The following is an 8,265-nucleotide window of genomic DNA, read 5'->3' on the forward strand; positions in this document are numbered from 1 at the left end:
TGTGATTCGACGATTTTCCAGCACAAGTCTATGCACTCTATCAATGTTTTCCTGACTAGTGCTTGTTGTTGGGCGACCTGGACGGGAGTCATCTTCAAGACTCTCTCTACCATGCTTAAATTCATTGACCCATCGTTTGATGGTAGCAGATGAAGGGGAAGACTTCCCATAAACTGCTGAAAGCCTTTCTTCAATGTTCTTCGCCGAGTTTCCTTCAAGAACTAAATACTTAATTACTGCTCTATACTCATGTTTATTCATGTTCACTGTCGTGAGGGGGTCTCTTTCTGTCAATGTGAGCTGTTCAATAACTTCTGAGAGTAGGATACCAAAACTTACATATCACATCAGCTACACCCCAAGGTTCAATGTCGTACCATAGGCTGTGACACCTGGGTATGAAAAATGCTCAAGGCTCAAAACCTATTGACATCCCCTCGTATATTCATCCCATGTGTTTAGTGAAGGCCTTTAATCTAAGGACTGATATTTGTATTATACACATGTGAACGTTGCACTTAGACACATGTAAATTTAATGTACTAGCTGTACATATGTGGCAACTTTATCACTACATTTTTACCATCCGTGTCGGTATGTCGAGTACTTCTTAATATAATAAACAGAATCAAGCAAAGTATGCATATAGAGCTGTTTCAAAATGATTGTCATAATCAGTTTTAGCATGAACACATTATAACCCTCGTATATTTGTTTATAACCATAAAATGCCTGAAAATCTAACAACTTATGTGAAAAAGGGAAAGACAATAATATAAGACTACATTTTATATTTCGGTTTAGAGCTGTAATATCATGTCACAGAAATACTGGTATCCTGACAGTTCTTTATTGTACATATAGAAGTCTTGGTAAAATGGTATGGGCATAACTGTATTCCTTTTGGTTGGAAACAGCACAAATTAAAACGATAAATGGTCAGCAGAGAATGATTTTGGCTTAGTTTGCTTTGTATATAATAATAGTGTGCCATAATTTACGATTTTAGAATCTAGCGCCAAAACAATGGTGCCGGTAAGTCAGTTTTAAGGCAGAGAATACTAGAAAGACTTCATCCTCACTTTTTGTTTTTGCAAATACCACAAACGTGCATGTTAGTCACATAGACAACTGTGCATACTAGACTTGAATAACATTGTGAGCATTGGTGCAAATGTAATATCCCTTTGGTCATTAGCTTTTACGTGAATGAATATGTTTATCTGTTGGTGTGAAAAGCCATTATCGAAGTTAACTACAGAACACTCAGTTCTGTCTGTCCTTTCCTCACCGAATACAGTTTGCAATGGGTATTTCAGGTTTTTCCAAAGCCTTCCCATTTCAAATTGATGTAGCTTTAGCTGATTATAGACACCAACGATCACTGGTGTGGTGTTGTCACAACTGATCAGGTGGAAGTACAGACTTGGTATAATGACACGACCAACTGAAGGTTCAATGCCTAGTGTTCCAAACAAGGAAGATATGTGTGTTTACCTACGCCACCTCAGCAAAGCCATTCATCACACCAAGTACCTACCGTTACCTAGCTATTACCGCTAAATACAGATGTAATGGTGATGCTTGAAAGACATTTCTTTACGCAAACATCATGTGGGATATAAAAATAACTACAGAGATATCTGTTGGGTTCATGGGCAATGTAACACTTATCTGTCTACACAACCAAGTTGTGTAGGTGACTTTCCCGATGTGTAAATGTTAGTATACGTATTATTCATGGATCCCTAGTATCGTTCCTTCTGAAGTTCCTGACAGGCTGTAAAGTGCACGTTACCTGTACAAAGTGACCAGTTGTTAATTTGCCCCATTTACAAAACGAGACCTTGGTTAAAGCGTCTAAACACTTCAGTTGTTTCCCCTTTTCCCACATTTGTGTCTGACTATTTACACCAATCTTAAGACTAATTGACTACTGTACAAATCGGGATGTGTGTCGTTATTAAAGGAAACCTGGTGCCGTTTTGCTGATGTTCTTATGGATGTTCAGTGGCCTAACCTCCATATAAGCTGTGTAGTGCACATTCTCCGAGCCAGGATTCGGTGACCATTTGTTTAGTCATTTTTCCCATTTGTGAACTTTTTTTGTGTGGTGCTGTAAGTGAGAGTATGAAAGTGGTGTAAGCATTCATTCAAAGACGTTTTGCTTCATGGTTCTTCAGGACTGAGTGAGTTTAGTTTTACGCCGTTTACGAACCCGGGTCTTCGGCGTGACAAGTGAACGCTTTAAACCACCAAGCGACACTACCGCCCCGCTCTTCAGAGAGCAAAGGAACACACGGTATGGTTAGAATAGAGCTTTGCATCGGAAACTTTTTTAATAATTGTGTCATATCTTACATGAAAATTCCTCACAGTTTGCAGATGCCTTGAATTTTTGGACACCTTTCAAAGATCATTATGGGAAGATGGCACTAATTGAAACTGTCGTAAAAAAAGCTCCGTTAAGCTTGTATCTCAAAGGTTGTTTGTTCATTTACCTGTTTTGTCATTTAAACGTTTTTTCTACTTATAAGTCAAACGTCTTGGTTATTGCTAAAAAGTGATACTCTCTATTATCCCGGGCTCTCTATTATCCCAATGGAAAGCAGAAACACCACTCTCCGCATCGGCTGTTTACACATGCGAAGTATACTATTCTATTGGAATTTCATGTCTAATCGTAGCAATATTGAAGTATTCATCATTTCAGTAACTTCTGGTATATTTTGAAACTAGCATGACACATACTGACATTACATCTAGCATGAATCGAAACTAACTTCGTCAAGAGTAATCCTGCGGCAGACAGGAAATCATTTGCATATTTTCGGTGCTACAAATATAACAGGAAGTGACGTATTATGCAACTTCATTCCGCACACCGCAGCCAATTGTTTTTTCTACAAGTTGGATATGCCTTTCAGTATGTTCAGTGACAATGAAAGAGGTCAGTTACAATGAAAGAAACACGTAAAAACTAATTCTTATCAGCTGAAAAATATATGTTCCGTGGATATATGATTTTGCAGGACTAAAATGTAGGGGGGACGTCTTTCTGCTAGTTGTTTGGTAATTCCAATATTTTGTTACGTTATTGTTACCCTGTATCCAAATGAAAATAAGTTTCAGATGTTGTGATTGAAAACATGATAATATAAATAATGTGAATGAAATTCACAGATAATTGTTTATATACTATTTTGATTCGTTACTTAGTCTTAGTGAACGTTTGACAGTGCCGTTTGCTTTTATCGCTTGTCACAGTATGGAAATAGCTATACGCGATAATAGTGCATAATTTCCGGGTCAAACAAAACAATCGAGATTGCCGCGATCATGTTGAATGAGAAGTGATTATGGCACATTGTTTCTCACAGAAGTGAAGAAACATCAGTCAACTGAGAATATATATAGAATGTCAAATGTCGTTCATAATTCCGATGGCGACAACATTAACTGCCGAGAAAATAGAGGGACCAATAATAATTTGAAAATACAAACAATACAAACGGAAGTACTACTTGCATTTTTGTCACTAGAAAATAGGATAATCAATCAGAAACACAACACTTTATTTGTTTTTCTTATGTCGCTGGGTGTTTTCTTAGCTTAGAAAAATTCAAAATGAAAAGAAATGTTAGAAAGATTTAATGTTTCTACTGGACGACATATGCTTAGAGTGTCTCATACTTGCCTGATGTAGTGAAGTACTCGAATATGACCATTTGGATTGAATCGTATGGGGTGTTAAGCCCAAAGTTGCAGCAAGGGAGAATGTGTCGTTTTTCTGGAGTACGACACTTCTAAGATTTTATCTGATGTCAATATAACAGCTACACTCCAATAGGTAGTGGTCAGGAATCACTGCATTGGTCACAAAGAAGTGGTACTTCTGTAGGCTTAAAGGGCACAGTGTCCATGACAAAGTCAAACTTTAAAGCAAAAATCCTCACGTCTTTTACGACTGCGAATTTCAAACTGAGTTACTAAAGGACAGACTACATATGCTTTCCAGTAGATCCAACATCCACAAGTTTTTCCATTGGATGGAGACCGACTTCCCAATGGCACATTCGAAATTTCTTTGACAAGTCCTGAATTCAAGATTATCAACGTATCCTTTAGCCATCCTGACTTGGCAAGATCATCTACTGTTACATTATCCTGCAAACCGACATGAGCTGGTACCCATGACATATAATATATAGTATCCACATTTGTGTCCAGTTTCAAAATTTCATAAACAGTATCATTTCTGGACCCATTTCTGGACCCATTTACTCCAGACTCAGTAGCCTTAATCGCTAACATTGAATCAGAAAAAATGACTGCTTCGTTATTATATTTATCCATCCATGTCAGTACTTGTAGAAATACTATGATTTTTGCTACAAAACGGCATATAAATTCGTTTATTATGTTGGGTATGCAAAGTTGTCTAACTTCCTCAGCACAGGATACGAGCTATTAGAGAAAAATGAAAGGCAGCCATGATAAGGACATACTGTGTGGTTAAACTTTTGAAGAGTCTTTTCAAATTACCAAGGGGTTTGTCGTTTACATTCTTACAAGTTGGCATACTCAGCAACCGAGACTTCAGTAGTACTTTAGGGAACAAACGACGACAGCTTCACCCTTCTCTCAGTTGAAATATGAACTGAAACTGATTTTGTTGAATCTGCTTCAGAATAAACCTTAAGTCCCCATGGTCCTTAGTATGACGATCTACCTTCAGTTGTTGGCAACCTATGGCTCATTTTTATATTGTATTGTCCTCTATAGACACATTGTTTTAGGTCTAATCACTAGTTTTACATTTTACTCTTTGATGTTCCAGTTAGTTTTACTGTCCTTCGTTGACAGGTTTTTACAATGTATGTGCTATTAATACATTTTGTATTTTTTTAAGTAATCGTTCTCGTCACGATATGGCTGCAATATTGCCGATGTTACGTTAAATATTAACTCACTCACTCACTGTGATAATAAATACAGATGTACACTAAATGCAATTTTATGTTATGTTTATGTCCCTCAAAAGATTATACATATGTAGTATTTTGCCCTCGGTTATCATCGCACAAACTGAAAAAAATACATTTCATTAGGGACGTACGTTTGATGCGAAATTGAAGCTAACTGATTATCGTGCGTTATTCGATTCGACTGCAAATGAAAATGGAAAATTCTTGGAGGAATGTTTTAAAAAACCGTTACAAGAGTCTGTACAGACTGCATTTGATACCCTGAACCCTGAACTGCCTTGAGCGGGATACGTATCATGATATTTTATTAGGATGTTTATTAGATCCATAGCGAAGAGAGAAACACAAACACGTGCCGATGTGACGTCATCAGCCATGACTTCAGTAGTAGTCGACAGCTTCACCCAGTTGAATTATAAACTGAAACTGTTTTTGTTGAATCTGCTTCAGATTTCATCTGTGATAATAAATGTCCCTCAGAAGAGCCTTTACAGATTACATTGGATACCCTGATCGTCGAACTGCCTCTGGCGGGATACGTATTATGACATTTTATTAGAATGTTTACTAAATTCATTGCGAACAAGAAGACGCAATTAATTCTCCAAGTATTATTCTTATTTCCAGTGAAATGATCAAACACAAATTTCACAGAAATGCCTCTGAGACTTTTAGCTTGTTGGTTTATTGATCATAAATACAGTATACATTGCATACCCCCCGGGGAGTTCACTGGGGATGCAGTCCCTGGCGTGTTCATTTTGCGAACACCTGGTATGTTCGGTAGTTTCTTTTTACAGCCATATACAGTCTCTGAATAAACGAGTCTCGAGCAGACAGCCCAGTGTTCAGAATCATGAGCATCGATTTACGCAGTTGGGATACGATCACATGTATGATAAACATCAACAGTAATGATAGCAATGTGTGTGAGGAGATTTGTTGGTAATGTTTAGTGACATATTTATAATTATAATATAATTATATACTGAAAAAGAAACGTCGCTAGAGATTGTGTAAACGTCCAAAAGGTTATAGATATAACGGTGCAACTGTACTATCATGTATTAATGTAGTAGTTTCAACCGGAAACAGTCATCTTCATCTCCGGTGTCTGCACCTCTTCCTAAATAGATATAGTACATATATGACAACTGTTGTTGGCGATTTATATTGCGTTGTGCAAAGAGTGATATTAGTTTCGACTTTCCAAGCTGGTTTTAATGCAAAGTGTGATATTCTAGTTGTTTCACTGTCTTTCGTCAACAGAGTTTTATAATATTAATATACATATATTCCATTTCGGTGTTAAATGTTCACGTCACGAAATGGTTGAAATATTGCCGATGTGATGTTAATTATCAACTCACTCACTTACATAAATGAATGTGCTGCCCATGGAGTATTGAGCTGTCATCTTATAATGTCGAAATGTGAAACGCAAGCAATCAACAATGAATATAGATGGGGAATTTGAAAACAAAACCTGAAATAACAAGATGTCTGTGTTGTCTGTGGACATAGTTGTTGGTAAAGGTCACGTTCACTAATCAGATTTACGCCGGTCTTTAAAATGACATACAATCGGAACCGTCACTTAATACTGCTGATCAATTAGAATGAGAAAGGCAACATTCCAATTACATTCAAACCTTTCCACATGAAAAAAACAAATGTACCCTTGATCTTGGGCAGTAAAACATGTTCCTTAGAAAGAGAGTTAAAAATATGTTTAAAGAAGAAGGCAATAACATTCTTCTTTGAAACGAAAGGTTCTTGTTAACTTCATTGCAGAAAAAAGGTCAAAAGCATCTCATCCGGTTCACAAGACACCGTTAACAAGCTATCAGTGGCCCTGATGTGTTATACTCTGAGGTTTATGGGATGACTTTAAAGCCGGTTGCAGAAAAAAGTACAGATGGAGTTTCTTCAGATAAATGGAGAGTAATATGCAAATGGGGGTAACATGAAATTATGAGCGTTTTACTTATGCAATAATTGTTTATTACCATCCATTGACGCCATAAAGTCTTTCATAAGCAGTTGGAAATATAACTACTGCCTACATTCGGTCGCCCTTTGAAAACTCCACTGATGGATATATGAATACGAGACCCGGGTAAGAACTGATTTCCAGCCATTCTCTCAACCCATACCTGTCGTAAGAGGACTAACGGGATCGTGTGGTCTGGCTCCATGACTTGGTTGACAGATGTTGTCGTATCCCTTTTGCTTAGATGTTCCTGTTGTCAACCACTTTTGTTGGTGCAGGTAGAATGGATGCCCTGAAATCCAAACGAAAATGACAGACTAAGGCATGTGCATGAGCCAAAAATATGTATCATTGCGTCTTTGGTGTCTTCATTGAGGTTTAATTCACTGTTTTATTTGTTCAGATGCCATTGAATGGTTTGGTGTGGTTTCGAAGTAGGTTTGTGTTTCAGTATTGTGTGGAAAAGTATACTGGTATGTATGTATGATGTGCTTGGAATCGTATTTGAATATTTGGTGTCGGGAGTATTCGGTTCAAGTATGAATAATTGGTTAATTAATCTAGGACTTGGGTGACGTGGGTTTTAGTGTATGCGGCTATGGTTTGGTGTAGTGCTGTTGGGATGTGTGGATGTGGTTTGGTGTAGTGTTGTTGGGATGTGTGGATGTGGCTTGGTGTTGCCTTGTTGGGATGTGTGGATGTGGCTTGGTGTAGTGTTGTTGGGATGTGGTTTGGTGTAATGTTGCTGGGATGTGTGGATGTGGCTTGGTGTAGTGTTGTTGGGATGTGTGGATGTGGCTTGGTGTAGTGTTGTTGGGATGTGGTTTGGTGTAATGTTGCTGGGATTTGTGGATGTCGCTTGGTGTAGTGTTGTTGGGATGTGTGGATGTGGCTTGGTGTAGTGTTGTTGGGATGTGTGGATGTGGCTTGGTGTAATGTTGCTGGGATGTGTCTCTGTGGCTTGGTGTAGTGTTGTTGGGATGTGTGGATGTGGCTTGTACCAGGTGCCACAGTAGGAACTGGATACGTTCACCTTTTCTAAAACACGTGGTATAATCACAGGCACGTACCTGCGATTAATTTATTTTATTGGTATCACTTTGCACCTTTGGCTGAGATGCATTTGGATTATAGAAAAGGGTTTGGACACATGTGTTGGATCGGACCTGCCTATAAGTGAATGGTAAATATGTACAAGTAGCAATCGCTTATAGAAAGCAAACGGACATCAGAGAATAGACTAGTCTGTTCTATGACGAAATGCCTGTAAGCCACCAGGCAAAT

Source organism: Haliotis asinina, chromosome 2, assembly GCF_037392515.1.
Source record: "Haliotis asinina isolate JCU_RB_2024 chromosome 2, JCU_Hal_asi_v2, whole genome shotgun sequence".
Classification (NCBI taxonomy): domain Eukaryota; kingdom Metazoa; phylum Mollusca; class Gastropoda; order Lepetellida; family Haliotidae; genus Haliotis; species Haliotis asinina.